At 30.7% G+C, this 19,662-nt stretch overlaps 1 protein-coding gene across 1 annotated transcript in view; it reads right to left on the bottom strand.

Annotated features, from left to right (window-relative positions):
* Positions 1-19,662, bottom strand: part of LOC149578778 (4-hydroxyphenylpyruvate dioxygenase-like) — a 54,021-nt gene that overhangs the window by 24,955 nt on the left and 9,404 nt on the right. The window lies entirely within an intron of this gene.

Genomic DNA, 19,662 nt, shown 5'->3' with positions numbered 1-19,662 from the left:
AACCTGGGGTTACCTTTGAGAATTTGGAGGCCCTAGACTTTTGTACGCCGAACACAGAGAAGACAGGCAAGGCAAAGTCTAATTTCGAATTCCCCCCAAATTTTCAAGTGGAATACCCTAATGAAGTATTTGAGGTTATAATGGTTTATAGGAAATAAGGGTATTAGTGTAGCAAGTCGTATAACTTTTTGTGGACAGGAATGGGTAGGTTGTATGTATTAGTTATGCCTCTTGGCTTAGTAATTATAGTATCTTTGTAGTTTTCTCGACTGAATCTGTATATATGGTTATGTATAGCAACAAACTATGCTATGCTATATAAAATAATTTTATAACAATGATAAGAAGAATTTTGTTACTCCCTTAAATGTATCTGGCACTAGCAAATTATAATGAAAACATCTCGATTATATTTTTTCGTGTAGAGGCCTCTTCAATTTTATGGTTTATATCTCTCAATTTCGGTGATGGTTTTTGAATTTTGTTTGAAGATGTGTCTTGTCTTTTATGATGCAGCATTTGGTATATTGTTTAAAGGATCATAATTTAGGTAATCTGCCAGTCTCAATTTCTTGAATAATGAAATTGGTGTTTGATTAGTTTTATCATGCTCTATTTTTAGTATGATAATTGATAATATAGGGTAGGTTGCAATTAAGTCGGTAATGTGGCTCGACGAGGTACCCTATTTTGTTTTGTTAGATGTAGGTGGTAAGATCAGATTTACTATTAAATGATCAAGGTTTCTCTCTCATTCGAGTTTTGAGCAATCATGCTTGGTTAATGTATGTTGAGTCTTAAGATAGCTTTGGCATCTCTCATGCTTTGGTTATTTTCAGATAGCTTTTATGTGGCAACATGGTTTTAGTAGTAATAATCACCTTCTATCATTAAGCACCAACAACATTACGTTTGATTGTAATTAGATATGGTATCTAGTCTGTAGGGGCATCTTTCCATACTTAGGTAAGTAATTGGTGTTTGTAATGGTTTGGTTGAGCATCTATGATCATTTATGGCCTCCCCCTTGGTTTGGGAGGTTTATCCTTTTAAAATTTTATGATGTTGACCTACTATGATAATGTTATGATTTGAATTAGGTATTTGGTATTGTTATTAATTTCCTTATAAGAATAATTGGGTAAAGCTTTATTTTCCTATATGTATCTATGGAAGTTAGGTGAACTCTGATTGTGGATTCTCCATCTATCTTCTTGTAAAGGATTTTCCCTATTTGTAATTAGAGATAAAGAGGTTTGGTGCTATATCATGATTTTTTAACTGGTTGTTTGGAAGTGATCAAATAGGGATAAATATTATCAGATTCCTATATGTAAGAGAACTCTTGTAACCTTGTTAGAGGTGGCAGGGAATGCTAAGGAGTGTAATTTCTTTATTATACTCATTAACTTCTAAGTTTTTAATTTCACTCTGGAGATTCGAACTAGGGTATGACACTTTTATTCTGTAACAATAAAGGACTATGGTCCCGGGCTAGACTGGAGGTTTTCTTTCCTCGTTCTTTCCTACTAGTGCCCATTTGAATGGAAGAATGCTATTGTAATTGTTTATTTAATTTAATAAATATTATTATTGCCTATGGCCATTTACCGATCAAAAAAAAAAATCCTAACACATGCAATGATTCTATTAGAGACTATTTTCCTTTTGGCATTAACAAATGTTGCATTTGTCTTATATTCATAATTGGATTTTGGAAAATTAGTTAGATTTGTTTGGTTCACTTGGAATTTGACGGGGAAGATGTTTTTTCTACATTTGGTTCTACGAAACTGAAATTGGAATTAGAATTAGAATTGGAATATTTTGAAGACATTTTGATTTGATTCAATTTGTATGAACCTTATTTACTCCATCTTGTTGAGTCAATGTGATTCATCTTGTTGAGTCAATGTGATCGCCCATAGTAGACTACATAAACGAAGTGCAAGAGTATTCCCTCCATGACCTCCCCAAATATGTTTGAGTTGAATCTTTGATAGCTTCCAAATCAAAAGATATTGTGTAGTGCCTGCCCTCATTTACATTTTTCTAGATATATTGTTGCTATCATGGTCAAACTTTGTTAGACCAGTTTTATGTTGATGGTTAGTAGCATTGTTTTGAGACTATCAGATATTGTGCTATAGATTCAGTCGATATGTGATGTGATTATTTACACTTTACATTTCATGTATGCATGATAATTCTTACATTACTTTCAATTTTTGATGATGATTAGTTAGATGGTTTATTATCACATGTGTTTTCTCATGGATGCTTACCCCATACTTGCATGTGTATGGTGTGCATGTTTGTTCTTTTATTGTATGGCATTTTCGATGTGGTTAAGGAAGGGAGTTGTAGTCACCTACTAGTCAGGATCTACATGATGCACCACTTCCTGCCATTGCTTGTTTAGCTTAGCATATATATATATATATATACATATACATATACATATACATATACATATACATATACATATACATATACATATACATATACATAGTATGTACATGCGTGGATTTTATACAGGTTGTAGGTACTGGGTATCAACTTTCTTGGATTGCTAGGATGAGCGTACCCTATCGCACTATCTCAATGATAAGAGAGGGGAGATAAATTCTCAAGTCCAAATCCTAAACCCTTAAGCCATTTGTCCTAGAAAGGTAGGACAAGTATCTGAGATGTTTTACCTTCCGAATGTGTCGAATGACATAATTTGTGATTTTAACCCCTTAGACTGATTTTGTATGGATTGTTCTATGATGGGTTTTCATATTTTATTTTGGAAGTCTATGGTGAATTTTCTATTAATTAAGTCATTAAATTAAAAGATTTAATTAATGATTTAATTATTTTGGAAGATTAATATAATGTAATGATATTTTGATATTTTGATTTCAATTAATTAAATAAAAATTAATTGAGAAAAAGAATTAAATAAAATAAATTAAAATTAATAACAATAATAAAATAATAAATAAATAATAATAATAGAAATAATAAAAGAATTAAAATAAAAGTTATAAGTCTACCTAGGGGTAAATGCACCTCTTGATTGCACATATGTCTACAACACAGGAGTTAGCGCACAAATTAAGCACATGGTGTCTACAACCTTATGACTCATCTAGAAGGTTGGAAAAAGCTTGTGCTTAGTTGTCAATGCTTATCTCATCTTTTGGTTGTTTCTAGAGACATTCTAGGTGCTCCTTGAGAGTTCTTTATATTCAGGCACTCCTAGAAGCTCGGGGAGCGTGTTTGGAGGACCCGAAAACATTGGAGAAGGAAGGAGCTTGCTTTGCAGATTCTAAGGAGAAGTGATTTAGCATCAGTGTCCAAGTAGATACTTGTGAATTTTGCATATGATATTTCGCTTCTTGCACTTCCTGTCTTCTTCGTGTCTTCTAAATGCTTTCTGAGGATTTCGTGTGTTCTGAATGTCTTGGTTGTATGCATTCTTGTCATGGTTAGTTAAATTCTATATGAAAAAATTCCACATGCATAGATATGAGGAAGTCTATGGGATTAGGGTTTCAAATGCTATGGGCAAACCTATGGGAAGGATGAATAGGTAAATCTAGAGAACAATCATTAAAGAAAAATTCTTAATTTATAGAATTGGAAAGCCTTTTTCTGATTAAAAATTCTGTACATGATCACAAGCATTTTTGTAAATGTTTTCCTTTTAAAATATACATATATATTTATAAATTTGCATATGCGTGTGTGTGTGTGTGTGTGTGCGCGCACGCGTGTGTGTGTGTGTGTGTGTGTGTGTGTGCGCGCGCGTGTGTGTGTGTGTGCGTGTGTGTGTGTGTATATGTGAAACACTGTAAAAATCACAATGGAAGAAATTTTACAAAAATCCAAATTGTTTTGTTTGGAAAAACATTTTTAGAAAACATTTATAAAAATTTAAAAAATAATAATAACTATGGGAGGGGCGAGATATACCCCCCCATACCCCATACGCATCACTGTCGGGCCATGGCACCGTACCTGTAGTCGCAAGTACTGCGACAACTGTCGTAGGCCCTACGACAGCAGGCAGGGTCGCACGGCCATGCTTTCCAAAGGCGGCGACCTTTTAAAATAAACGTCAGCCTTTGATTTAATTTAAATTTTTTTTATGCTATGTTATATATGAAATCATTTTTTCATAATTCGATTTTCATAATAACATTATTAAATATTTTATTATTAATAATTAATAATTATTATATTTATTATAAGTATAATTTAATTATTAGTTTTTCTTTAATAATTAATTGTCTTTTAGATTATTACTTTCTTTTAAAATTAATCATTTTATAATATTTTAGTCTAATAATATAAATTTAATTTAATCGAATTTAGATGAAGGATAGATAAATGAGGATGAATTGTATTTGTTAACATTGAATTTTCTAAATGTCTTATTGGAATATGATGGGGGGGGGGGGTCTTTTTCAAATATTGTATGCTCTTAGAAACATCTTAAAATACAGATTTAATGGGTTATGGGGAGAATACTTTTTATCTATCAAACAAATACATGGGTTAGGTAAAATGTACAAATTTCTCCACTCGAGATCTAAATTTGAAAACGAAAACTGAGACCTCCACACTTAATTCAACTATGCAATTTTAGCAAATCAAAACATGTGCTTGCATTTTGTGTTTTCTCTATGCTTCTTGTTTTGGGTTTTTGGGTTGACTAGATTCTTGACCAGTTATAGGATGTCTACCAGAGGCTCGGGGTTATGATTGTGATGTCAAGATGATGTCTTTTGAACTTGATCTTTTAAACTCAACCATGGTGATGTGATGGCATGCTGATTGATATTGTCTTTAGTCTTCATTGTGTAAGTTGTGATATATGTAACCTTTTTATGAGTTATCGATCAAGTTGTATTTGGATTACTTTCTAGTCACTTTGATGGAATTAAATTGTTTATCTGGTCTTGTTCATGTCATGCCGTGACATGTTTTGACTCGACCATTTTGGAGTCTTCGATCAGTATTACTTTGAGATACTTTTTGGTTGCTTATTGAGAACTAATGGATATTGTGATTATCAGTGATACCTTCAGTTGCCAATAGAGAACTGTTGTGGTCATGATTATCTATGGATGCTTTTTAGTTGCTCATGGAGATTTGATGTTCTTATTGTGGATTATATTTTGGAATTTTTTCAGTCACTTGTATAGGACTGTGTTGATTTTGTGATTTATGATTCCATGAGCCTAGGGTAGGTTATCTACTTGTAGTGTTGGGAAGTGGCTTGCAATGGGGGCCGGAGCCCTAAGTGGCTGCCAGGGTAACTCATTGTAAGTTATTTTAAAAAATAAAAATATTACACCTAATACTGACTTAAATGAACCTAATAAGATAATTGTTTGTTCTTGCCCATGCCTCGAGTGCTAGTACAGACTAGGATGGGAGTAGAGAGAATGCTTGGTTGCAACCTTGCATTCCATAGTATGCCTCGTCAGTATGAGAGGATACTAGTGGCCGCATAAGGATCACTAGGGGGCCAGGGTCTATTGAGAGAATACCAGGGTAACTCTAGCGTGATCCATGCGATGACACTTTCCTGCTTGCATAGTAGGTTTCCTACATGTCTTTGTTGTGCCTCTGGGATTAGATGTCGATGTGTGATTGGAACCTTTGAGTTAGTAAACTTTTAGGATTTCTGGACTTAGAAAGTATTTGTGCTATGTGATTTGATAACCTATTTGGGACTTGAGATTATCTCCTCAACGCAATGGGAGTAGACTATTTAGGTTCCATGTGGTTGGGTGATAGTGCTTTTTCACTCTTATAATTTGAGATCCATTTGAGACACTGTGGTTGATGCATTCCTTGTTGGCATCTATCTTCATTATGTTCATAGATTATGATGGTGGACACGTATCCTTATATTGATGATTAGCATATGATAGATGATGTTGTTTACTTATCTTATGCTTTATTTTGCTTGATTAGAGTTCTTATGCATTTATTGTAACATGTTAGATTTCTTTCTGCATATGATGTAGTATGTTTTAGGAGTGAAATTCCTACTATGATAATACCGATGATCTCTTTGGTGATTTGGAATGTTATGCATGGAGTGATGGCTAGGGCATGGTTGGGAGGAACCGTGCACTTAGTCAATTATGTTTGATGATATATGGTTATCTTTTATGATGGATGTTTATATCTTCTATGATGATGTATCATGTATGGTATTTGGTTTCATTTACTTTTTTGCATCATGGGTTAGTATAGGATGATGATGTACTTTATTTTCACATATGTATATTATTTTAAGCCTTTCATACCCTGTGGCATGTACAGTGGATGATTGAGCATTCTGAAATGTAATTTATTAAGGGACATTTGGAAACAAAGTATATTGTTTAAGAACGTTGGACTTTTCATTATTATTTTATGTGGATGTAGTATTAGATGGAATCATTAATAGTTAATTTAGATGTGATTCAATGTTAAGGGATCCTTGAAGAATGTAACCTGTTATGTATGTTTACTTTCAGTTGAATGATGTTATTGCTTTCGCTACTATGTTATGAATGGTTTTAACTTTCATATTTCAATTTTTTTTAAAATGCTACCGAACTTAGTGAAATTTTAGGTTAATTCTTTGGATCCCTTGGCGGGGCATTACATATTGATACTACACATTTCTAGATCAAAATTATGGTGTTTCTATTTTGATAAGCTCTTGCTTGAGTAGTAATCATGTTCTTCTAGATGTTCATGGGACGTTGGATCATGATATTGTTGTTCAAGATGACCACCACAATATTTTCAAAGATGAAATTCACGATGTCGTAGATATCAACTTCATGAAAGAATTGGTGGATGAAGTAGACATACAAAGTGTCTTGGTAGCCTTTTATGTTGCACTGATACACGACCAATTGTTTGGAGCCCACTCGAAGTGCCACGACCTTGTGCTTTTGCTACCTTGCTATGTTCTTGAAAGTCATATCTCTTGCAATGAATTTGTTGTTGGAAATCCATCTTTGCTCTTATGGCTATGCTGGGAATAGAAATCTCTATTTTAATTCATTGGTGGATATAAAAAGAATTTGCTTGAGAGTTTTTGTTGAGTGCAAAAAATGAATTTTCAATTTGATTTAATTCCATTTCCACCCCTTGAGGTGGAATTAACAAATTCTCATTTCGAACCAAAATGATTGTTTGAAACTCATACTCCAATTTTTGTTTGATGCATCCAAATCGAGGATTACATTTTTTTTGAATTTGTTCGTACCAATTCCTATTCAATTCTAGTAAAAAGACATGCCCTTAGGTCTGCTTGTTTGTGAGGATTCAATTGGAATAGGAATTGAGAATTGGCATTTGTTTTTAATTCTCAGTTTGGTGCGCCAAATTGGAATTGAGGATTGGAATTTGTAATTTGCAATTCCACCAAAATAGGTGTAATTGGAATTCCAATTCCAATTTCCATTTTGACTTTCACAAATTTGATGAAATTTCAAATCTGGAGGGAATTGAGAATTGGCATTTGTTTTTAATTCTCAATTCAGTGCACGGAATTGGAATTTATATTCTCATTTTAACATTCTCATTTTAACCCTAAAATGAGAATTTACAATTCCACCAAAATAGATGTAATTGGAATTCCAATTCTAATTCCCATTTAGACACGTTCAGATCTTGACTACTTAGTTTTCTTTTAGGTCTTTTAGCACCTTGGTGTTCACTGTTATTAGTTGGCGCATTGAGCGTGTAGTTTAGCGCCTAGAGTTTTAGCACTTACGAGTCTAGAGTTAGCACTTTTGTGATGTCGATTAGTACCCGCTTAATTTTAGCATATAGGTGTGTAAGTTGGTGCCTAGGAATCAGTTTAGTGCCTTGATAGATTTAGTGCCTCTGGTACAACTTTTAGAGCTTTTCCAATTTCTTTTAATGCGTTCATGGAGACTTTTAGTGCTTCCCACAAAAGTTTCAGCACCTTTAGTTTTTGTGTATTTTTGCATAGTCTTGCTATGTTTGTGATATTCATTTTTTAATGTTATTCTTGAGTTATGATATATGTCTCGTCATTTTGATCTTCACTCGATGTTATGTTGATGCATGTATGAGCTTGATGTTTTCTGATGATTGATAAGGATGATCATGTTTGTTGGTTGATTTGCTAATTTCGATGTGTGATCTCATGGTAGATGAGGATCACAATAACTGATGATACCAAAGTGCTACTGATGTTTGATTTAATGTTTTTTTTAATCTTTGTTGTTTCGACCATGTGCTTTTGGATTGAACTATAGGATATGTATGATGTATTGATAGGAGGACCAAGATATACTATAGATCAGGGGCCAGTACCCTAGCACGTTTGTCATGATTTCAAGATTATCACAGATTGATTGTGATATCATCGGTACATTACAGTTATCAGTGTACATGATCAATAGGGGATTACTCACAGCACTAGCCGAGCATTGGCATAGTGATCATAATATATTCCATCTTTTGATGGGCAAGATTACAGTGACGTTAGAGGAGGTGTACAAGATTCTTCATATCTCTATGATGGATGGAACATAATATCTTATAAGGGGACATTTAGTTTTTCTTCCAACCTCATATATATTTGACTCCTATGATTATCCATATGATGAGAATGTACACTTGGGACCACAACCATTGCCCTTACTGTAGGACATTGTGGATGCGGAGATGACTGCAATATCAGCACTGGTTTACAGCTCACCCCTTTCCCTGATTGACATATCCTAATGATACCAAGCCTACCCTTGATGATGAGGAAACATACCGGAGATGACAGTGGGAGATGGGTAGTGGCTATTCAGTCAACAAATTAGTTTTTATTATATAACTTTTGAGAAAAAATACTGAGTGTCCTTTGGTGGTGCATAGCCACTGCCCATGTCACGTCTTGTATGTCGACAAGTTTAGTTGTTGCTTATGTGGTGATATGGTCGACTTTGACCAGCCAACCTTTGTTTGAACATAGATAAGGAATTTAAGTTGATTAATTCATTTGTCTTGAAGCATTAATTGGTGTGATTAAGCGATTAATTGATGCATATAAGTTGTCATGATGATATCACTTCTTTTCTTATATGATGTTGCTATGATGATTCATGATATGATGTTCATGGTTATGTTAATGTTTAATTTTCGAAATTAAATCACTAGATTATGATGGATACTGACTCGTTTATTGTTGTGAGTGTTTGAGTGATTACAGGATTCGATGCAACGAGAGTGTGGTTGAGGTAGGGAAGGTTTTCCGAAAGAGGATGCATCGGATGGCCCTTGCAGTCCACACACCACATCGGATAATATGGTTTAAAATATTTATTTTTACGTTTTATCTATTCTCATCTTCCTGGATGGTAGTATGATAATTAGTGATATTAGAGTAATTACATGTGCTTTTATATTGTAGTTAGCCATTTAACTTGGGTAGTCACATTTCAATATTTTATTTGCTAAAAAGATAACAAACTTGTGCAAAAATTTTTATCTGATGTTGAAATACCATGACACATCTGAGATCATGCATCGGAGACCAAAAATGAAAACAAATTAGGTTAAACAAAAGCCAAATGTTCACATCTTGAATTATAAATAGGACTTAATAGCATTTAAATATTGATAAAAATTGTCATCAAGAGCCCAATAGATCGTCGAGATAGAGGTGCTCAGGTTGTTCTATAGGGTAGATGTGCACAAGTACAAGTTCCTTTTTGTATAACACAATCATATCTACACAAAGAATTCATTAATAATATGGATTATGGAAATCTAATATTAGATAGCAGGATACTATCTTATCTATTGAGTTCCTTTTTTAAATTAAATTATTCAATCATGATACAAAAATTAAAAACTTAACCACAATTTCTAAAAGTTTGAATCTATTTTCGATTTTATATGATTATATAATATCTTTTATCTTTGATTTGATTGTAGTAAACTAATTTTTGTAAGTGTAAAATTTAATTTTCTAAAACAAAAAATGGTAAAAATAAGTATGATGTTACATTGGAATATTTAATACTTTCCTTATCTTGGGCTTTCATAAATGCATGAAGGCATTGTCAAAAAATAATAACTTGATTAAACTTGTTATGAAAGTTGGGGATTTTCAATAATCTCGACACAAGCACACAATAGAGCAATAGTTATACAACCAACAAATTTCCATCCTATCATTCTCTATTCCAATTGTTTCAAATTACTCCAATTCGGCTATCAAAAGCAATGTATTACTAGCACTTGCATCGTAGGAGGTGCAAGGGAATTGCCATTAGACAATTTTTTACATGTTTTAACTTAAATAGCTATATGCTCAATTGTGTAAAATTGAGCAGGTTATCTAGGTAATTCCTAGTGCGTGCATCATTTTCCTTAATTAAAGAGATTTCTTAGATCGTGAAGTCATGGCATGAAAAACATAGTTACCCAATAGATAGGTTACTCCACAAGAAATTCTTGTCATGATAGATGGACCTGATAACTTAATAACTTAGAAAAGGAAGGGTATCTCAACTTGCTCAAATGGTGAAAATTCCAAAAAAAACCACCATGCACTATCTTGCTTCTCAAATTTATAGGGAGCATCAAGTCCATTCTCCTTCATTGTGACATTGAAGGATGCCTCTAAGACCAAGTTTTTTTGTCTCACTTGCCATTTGTCATGATTGTATTGAGGCAAGAGTGATTTTCCTTTTAAAGTTTCAACACTCTTTACTTTGCTCATAAGAAACTTGATGATTGGAAGTGACAAACTATCGGGTTCAAAAAAATTGATTTAGGCATAACCCCAAGCATCCTTTCACATATTGCAGTTAACTGCTTGATGGTTTAATATTTTGAGAACTGTCGAGTGAACCCTTCCCACATTTTGTTATCCAATCTTGGGCATAGAACTCTCGTTCATCCCAAAGGAGGTATGAAAAATATTTTGATGACCAACTACCAGAATCTCTCCACATAATTGCAAACTTGTAGATGTAATAAGAAGAGAAAATGTAAGTAACGTCGCTTAAAGGCTCTCATTTGTGGGAAAAAATTCTTATCGAAGTTAGCTCAAATAAATGAAGTGCCTATCACAATCTACTTTTGATATCAATCATATAGATGTTAATGAAACATTTTGCTCAAATGACTCCAGTTTGGCTATTAGAACAATGTATTATTATTATTTTAGAATCTTTCACCTATTATTTTCTTTTAAGTTTAAAGTTTTATTTAGGATTTAAAGTAAAAGTGTGGTATTTTAATAAATTTTTTATATATTTTTTTAATACGTTAATAACAATCTTTTTTAGAAATTTTCAATTTTATTTATTTAGAAGTTATGTTGAATTTTACATGTTAATAATATTTTTTATTTAGTATTTATAAATTTTGACAATAAATTATTGAGATAGAAGATGTAGTTATTTTGGTCTACTCCTTTTAAATAATTTTTTATGGTAAATAATTATAGTTATTTCTATTAGTTTACTTATAAATTTTGTAAATTTTAAGGTCAATTGTAATATAAAAATTAAGAAAATATAATTCTAATACCAAAAATTAAGCTCTCCCACAAATTTTCCAATATGTTTAATGATTTGGGTATGAATCGATTCTACTAAAAAGTTCCTTATATCCATCCAGGTAAGACTAAAAATGGTTTAGATCATTTTCGTTGAAATATACACTATCTTTGGCTCACTGAATATGATAGAAGAATATCATTTATACTACTAAAATTTGGAAAGAAATAATGCTAATAAAAAAATTAGATAGAGTTGGCAACATAACTATAAACAAGATAGGATCTACTCCTAAATGCATGACAACCCAAGTGACCAAAACCACAAGCAAAAATAGAAAACCTCAAAAAGAGGAGGACTACAACATATTTTGCAAAAATATCTTTGAGATCCTTTCAAAACTCTATGAAGAAAGAGGAAAGTGAAAATTGTGATCCTAGATAAACTAGGTAAACAACAAAAACTCTACTCGATCAATTAGAACATGAAATGGTTTCGTGAATGGAGTGGGCATAAGTGATCCCCCTAAAGTTCCCTACCTGACCAAACATCATAAGATGTCCATGAGGAGGGATAGAAGCTAATCTAGAAGAAGCGGGCATCCACTGCTAGTAAGGGAAAAAAGAAATGATACAAGTGCAAATATAAACCCTTTAAGCATAAATAGGAATATCCCAGAATCTATGGTCAGAACCCTAAATCTGAATACATCCACAAAATCCCCTCTTAGTAAGGTTGCGTCCTTAAGCAAGAGATCAAACAACAATATTGGCAACAAAATGGAATCAATAGAAGAGAAAAAAAATAGAAAGCATTCACATCATAGGCAGTAGATATAGTCAAAATGCATCACCAAAAAAGGGGCAAGTTTAGCGATAAAGAGGAAATTATAACAGAGACCCCACCAATAGATATCATAACATATAGATCACAAGCAAGCGACATCAATAGAAAGGACAACAATACTAACTTAACTATAATTAGAAATAGCCACACAAGAGAATGTTGTTTCCACTGTAAATTTCTTAGCCGCTTTAATTTTTGGAATGGCCCTATAATGAAAATGCCAAAAATTATTGAATGATTTCGTGAATCATTTTGCAATCAATTAGGAATCACTTTCTTCTCTAGTAACTTGATCTATATGCAATATAAAAATAGAAGTATTAAGAATGAATTATTATATGGGCCAGCATATTTTTTTGAAGGCTATAGTAAACTAATTTCTTTAAATGGTAGTCAAATTTCAACGAAAGTGGTCTAAGTTCCATGTTTTAGTCTTATTTGGTTGGTAATAAAGAACTTTCTAGTAGAATTGATTCACACCCAAATCATTAAACGTATTGGAAGTTTTGTGGGAGAGCTTAATTTATCTTTGCTTTTTTTGATGGGTTTAACTTATCTCCACTTTTAGCTCTTGTTTTTCTTCTATTTATTTAGAAAATTAATTAGTTGTTATCTCCACTTTTAACTCATATTTTTCTTCATATTTATTTAACTTTTGATTTTTTAAATATTGATGTTTAGTTTGCCCAATAGGATATTTGTGGGAGAAGTTATTATTTTTCATATATATATATATAAGTCATATTAAATTTTCATAATAGATTTTTTGATGAATATCTTGTTTAAATGATTATTGTATTCATATATTTAAGCTTACTTTAAATTAGTTTAATTTTTGCTCTTCACTTTATACTTGTTATTTTTTCATGTTATTTTCCTATTAATCTTTCATAATATAGTTTGGGAAGATTTATTTAGATGATAATTTATTAGTATATGATAAATTAAATAAATAAATAAATAATATATATGGTGTTTATTTTTAAAAAAATCACTAAAATTTAAACTAAATTTATGTACATTAAATTGTAGTTTTAAAAAATATTAGTAAACATCTATTGGCTTATGTTGCAAGCACAAATGCAATAGTTTTTTAAATTCATTTAGAATAACCAAATCAATTGCAAATATATAGAATATGGAATTGAGGGATTTTTGAAATTTTGAAATTTTACTAGTAAAATATTTTTCTTAATTTTTTAATTTTTTCACAGGCCATGTGCTCTATTTTCAAATATATCATTTTGATAATCTAATTCAATATTGTCATGCTTTAATTTTATATATTTTATTTATTGTATTATAACTATTTTAAAAAATTTAATAAGTAAAATTAATTTGTCAATATTAATTTTCAACACTTCAAACATAATTTATTTTTCAAATATTTTAATTCTCATACAATTTAAATTTTAAAAATTTAATTTTATATATTAGATGTAATCAAATTTATATATGTAATCTAAAAATTATACTATATTATTTGTTTTCTTCTTTTGTCAATACCTATTGCACACATATTCCTTGTCTAATCACTCATCTACTCTTTCCCTCTATATATATTCATCCCCCTCTTTTTTCATATTTTTTTTGTAACTAGATAGACAAATAAATATAATGAAACTTTGTAACTATATTTATGCACAAGAATATGGATTAAAGAAAATAAAAATTGGTAAGATAGTAAATAGAAAAAAAATCATATTATTCTATAGAATTATTTAAGTTACGGTTAAACTCTTCTTCTTCTTTTTTAAATGTTTGCAAATATGCATCAACATGCATTCTAGATTTGTATGGATATTATATTTAAAGTGTCATAGCTTGCATAATCAAACAAGTTTTTAGCTTTAGTAATTTTATTTAATGAGAGCATACATGAATTTTATTAAAAAATATTCAAACTATCAACTATGAATTTAAGTTAAATCAAGAATTATAGAATATCAAAGAAGATATGATGAGAAAGTAAATTAAAAATAATATTTATATGCTTATTTTTTAAAATTAAAATTATTTTAATAAGTAGTGTTTTATAATATAAAACAATCAAATTATAATATAAAATAATCATATTAAATTAAAATTTGATATTATTTAACCCTCTCATCACATCTTTTCTCATTTTTTATTTTCATTTCCGTCATATATCTCTATTCGCCTCGTCTTACTATTGGTAGGAACTTTGATGCATTGCATCTCTTGTTGATAATTATATTTTGGACATGTTCCTTTAGCTCAGTCGAGACCCTCATATGTATGGAGTGCTAGATAGAAGAGGACATTACAGAGGGTGACAAGTTGATGCTCGAGATGTGACAAGTTCAACATCTAAACCACCATAGGATCAAGATGAAGTGGTTAGTATAGGTGCAAGTACAAGTAAGGTGGTATGGAACCTTCCACCGGTGGGGCAACGGCTATTTAGGCACAAAAAAATGTCAATCATACGAAAGGGGGACACTTTGATTTTATTTTTAAATTGTCAAAACTAATATAATAAAATGTTTTACTAGTTGGATAGCCACTAGCCACGGGTGGTGGCTTAATGACAAGGTCCATTAAGTTAGATGGTAGCCATGCATAGTTTAATTAATGCTTTGTATGCTTGGATTATTGTTGAGGCTTGATGTCATGCACTTGTATATTTTGATGATGTTCATTCTTATACTTGATGTAGTTGCCTCATGATCCCTATTGGCTTTTATTATGTCATGGAACTCGATCATTTTTTTTATTTGAGATGCAGTGATGGACTTAATGATTTCCTATGTTTTTTGTTTTTTATGCTTTTGGTTATGTAGTTTATGGGTGTATGCACATGAGGATGATTTTACTTATGATTTTATATGTTTAGGTGATGGATGCATTATGATCTTATAGATGCGCTATATGATTATTCTAGATGCATTTTATGTTTTTTATATGACGGATGCATTTAAATGATGATGCTTTATGATTATATATGTGATCGATGTATGACATAATGATGTTACATTAGTGTACCTATATTGATGAATGATGATTTTTATTTCTGTATAGGAGTAATCTATTATGAATTATTTGTATTTTTATGTGTATATGATGTAATGTTGGAGATTTGTAAAAATAATCCTAATTGTTTTTTATATATGAAAGATAAAATGATATGTAGCGTATGGATAATGTTTGATGGTTTTAAAATGATTCTAGATGGATGTTATAATGAAATGATATGCAATGTGATGCATAATGATACTAAATACAATGGATGTAATTAAAAAATGAATGCAAATATTATTAAAATGCACTTTAAGAAATGAGTTTATGGGTTTAAATGATGCTTGATAATGAATGACACTAACGTACTTGATGATGTGATTAAATGAACCTTAATGAAATGTAATTACAAATGCAATTAAATGAAATGACGTGAGACTAAATGATATGATATACAATTAATGTAATCTTGATGCACTCTAAATGAAATGAAATTAATGTAATCTAAGTAAAATTAAATACACTTAAATGAAGTAATATGAAGTGATGATTAAATGATATGCACCATATATGCAATGTGCAATTTAAATAACAATAAATGCACCCTAAGTGTACTCTAATTAAATGATATGAAATGGTGATGAAATTAAATGTAATGCATCTCAATGGTAGGGTAATGTGAATATAGATGTACCTTAATTTAACTAAAAGAACTTTTATTTAAATCATATGATGTGACATTTAAATGCTCTCTAAATGATGGGATGAAATGCACTTTTTGTTCATAATTGCATTGGAGGAAGGGTTTGGTAGGGGGTATTGGTTCCTCCCTAGGAGACCCCTACAATTGTAGGGCCCTACTATTACATTTGGGGTCAAGGCTAGAATTCCCCTACAATTCTAAAGGGGTGGGAGGGGATTCTAGTTAGACCACCCACCGCTGCAATTTCTCTAGAGTTTCCACCCGTGTTGCATACACAATATGGACCCACCCATCCTCTACCCCCTACTATTATATGGGGCATATTACATATAGAGCCAAGCCTTGGTATAAAGTGATAGAAATTATTTCATTAAAAAACCATTGATGCCATACATAAATGGTGGAGAAAGACAACAAATTGCAAGTAGGAGTGAGAAAAAGTTATCTATATTTTTTTTAAAATTATATAAGAAGCCATGCACATGTATTTTTATATGTGTACATCGATACATATATGAATATGCATATTTATGTGTACCTATATACATGAACATGCATTTACATACACACATATATATATATATATAGATGTAAAAAATATAGGTGAATGCATACATACAGTTTTAAAAGAGTGCATGTGTATGATACTATGAACAATGAAAATATTGATGTTTATAAACTTGCAATATTGCATTTGTAACAAGAAATTGATGTAGTTGGAAACCTTAACAAAAAAGCTAAGATGCATGAGATCAAGATGTAATTGTGATATGATCAAAGAAATGATAATGACATTATTTTTGAACTAGGTGAAAATTGATTTTGAAGGGGCCCCATAACCCAATACAAACAATGTGGGAAAATGAGCCCCACAATGAAAAAATGTTGCCACTGATAGAGCATTAATAGTTTGGAAGCCTTAAAAAAAGTCACAAACCTCTACCAAGGAACAAAATAACCTCAAGCACCTACAAAACAAAAGAGCCACAAATGGGCAGTCAAAAGATTATACAAGTTCAAACTACCCCAATGTTTTTTAGATTAGGCTCACATAACCTGACAAAATAAGGGCACAAAAGGAACCAATTAATATTTCCCTTTGGCACCCTTCTTATGGGAATGAAGGGTCATATTGAAAGAGGGTGAAGGCCTCTTAGAGTGTTTACCTATAAATAGAATCTAGCAATCTTCTACCTTGGTAGTCACATCCTACCAAGGTGTAGTGCCTACCCCTAGTTCACATTTTGTTTTAATTGCCAAACTCTTTTAGGCCAGTTTTATACTTGATGTTTAGTAACATTACTTTCAGATTATCAGATGTTGTTTTACACTCAATTTATTATATGATGAGATGACTTGGTACTCTATATTTCATGCATGTATGATGATTATTCAATGTTTTCAATTATCAATGATGATTAGATATATGGTTTATTATCACATGTGCTTTCTTATGGATACTTACCCCATACTGCATGTGTATGGTGTACGTGTTTGTTTTCTTTATGTATGGTGTTTCTGATGTGGTTAAGGAAGGGAGTCGTAGTCACCTGCTAGTCAGGATCTACACGATGCACCACTTCCTGCCATTGCCTGTTTAGCTTAGAATATCGTGTCTGTACATGCGTGGATTTTATGCAGGTTGCAGGTATCGGGTATCGACTTCCCTGAATTGCCAGGATGAGCGTACCCTATCGCATTATCTCAATGGTAAGAGAGGGGAGATAAACTCTTAAGTCCAATTCCTAAACCCTTTAGCCAATTGTCCTAATTGATAATTAGGGCAAGTATCTGAGTTAAGTACCCTCCGAATGCATCAAATGATGTTATTTCGTGATTATAACCCTTTTGTTTGATTTAGTATGTATTTTTCTATGATGGGTTTTCGTATGTTGCTTTATGAGTCCTTGATGTATTTTCTATTAATTAAGTTTAATTAAAAGGATTAATTAATGATTTAATTTAATAGAAAATTATTATGATATTTTAATATTTAATTATATTTAATTAATTGAGAAATTAATTAAATAAAAAGAATTAAATTTGGAAATAAAAATTTTAAGTATAATTTTAGAATGTGATAATATTAATTTAATTTAATAATAATATATATTTAGAGTTCATTTTTAAATAAATGCTAAATATTATTATTAATTGAATTAATAAATATTTTATCAATTAAAGTTTCTTAAATAAATTAAAAGTGGGAAAGATATTAAATTATTAAAGGTTTCTAGATCGCATGATCTAAGCATGAGTTTAAATATAAAAGAAATTAATTAAAACGATTAATTAATAATTTAATTTAATATAAGATTATTATGATATTTTAATATTTGATTATATTTAATTAATTGAGAAATTAACTAAATAAAAAGAATTAAATTTGGAGATAAAAGTTTAAGGATAATTTACAACATTATAATATTTATTTAATTTAATAATAATATATTTAGAGTTCATTTTTAAATAAATGCTAAATATTATTGTTATTTAAGTTAATTAAATATTTTATCAATTAAGTTCTAAAATAAAGTAAAAAGTGAAAATACATTAATTATTAAAAGTTGTAAGATTGCATGATGCGAGCATGTGTTGTAAATAAAGAAATTAATTAAAAAGATAAAATAAGAGAAAATTATAATGTTATTTTAATTTCATAAAGTGCGCATGGGTTTAAAAGTAATAAAGATTAAAAATAGAAGTCAAGCGGAAAAATTAAATAAAGTTATTTAATGATTCATTTAATATGCATTAAAAAGATAAAGCAAAGATTAATAAAAGATAATTTTGAGTTAACTCAGTTGAGCAAAGAGTCTTCTCGGGTGAACGCACAATTAGTGCCCCGATTTGAGGAGAAGACTCCTTATCACAACTTTAGGGGTTCATTTTAGGGGGACCGCAGATATTGGACAGGGGAATTTTTTTTGGACGGAAAATTTTCGAGAAGGGGGGGGGGGATTTTCGGAAAGAAGAGAGATCTGAAAGGGGATTGTTCGCTACAGTTTTTCTGGGGCGTGGCGATTTAGCATCAGTGTCCAGGTAGACACTTGTGAATTTCGCTTAATTTAAATATGCTTTCATCTTTCCTGTCTTCTTCGTATTTGTGAGATGATTGTCTGGATATTTGGAAATTATTCTGTATATGGTTTTCTATTATTTATTCAGCGTATCTTTTCTTCCATTAGATTTTAGATGAAGGAAATTTATTGGAATTAAATCGAGTTTTGGGGTTTGAGTTAAATGGAATTAAGAAATCTAAATTTGAAAAGAGATTGAATTTGGTATTGGAAATCCTAGATTGAAAATTCAGATGGATAAATGATTTTTTTTTTTCTATTAGGCTATGATTGCAACTGTTATTAAAAATAATACTAATAATGTTTGAATTTAATTTTATTGTTTTTAATAAAATATAAAAAATTTAAATACGTTTATAGAAAAGAGATATAATTAATTCATAAATTATTTATTTGTTAAATTATTATTATTAAAAAAAAAAAAAAATTGAATTAAAATAAAATATCACATATTCTTTTACACAATTGAGAAGACATTGTGTAAATGTTATAATTATAGATAAATATAAATTAA

This window comes from Cupressus sempervirens, chromosome 1, assembly GCF_028749045.1.
Source record: "Cupressus sempervirens isolate cs-2001-9-10 chromosome 1, ASM2874904v1, whole genome shotgun sequence".
Classification (NCBI taxonomy): domain Eukaryota; kingdom Viridiplantae; phylum Streptophyta; class Pinopsida; order Cupressales; family Cupressaceae; genus Cupressus; species Cupressus sempervirens.
The sequence above is the reverse complement of the archived record's forward strand: the minus strand, read 5'-3'. Positions and strand labels throughout refer to the sequence as shown.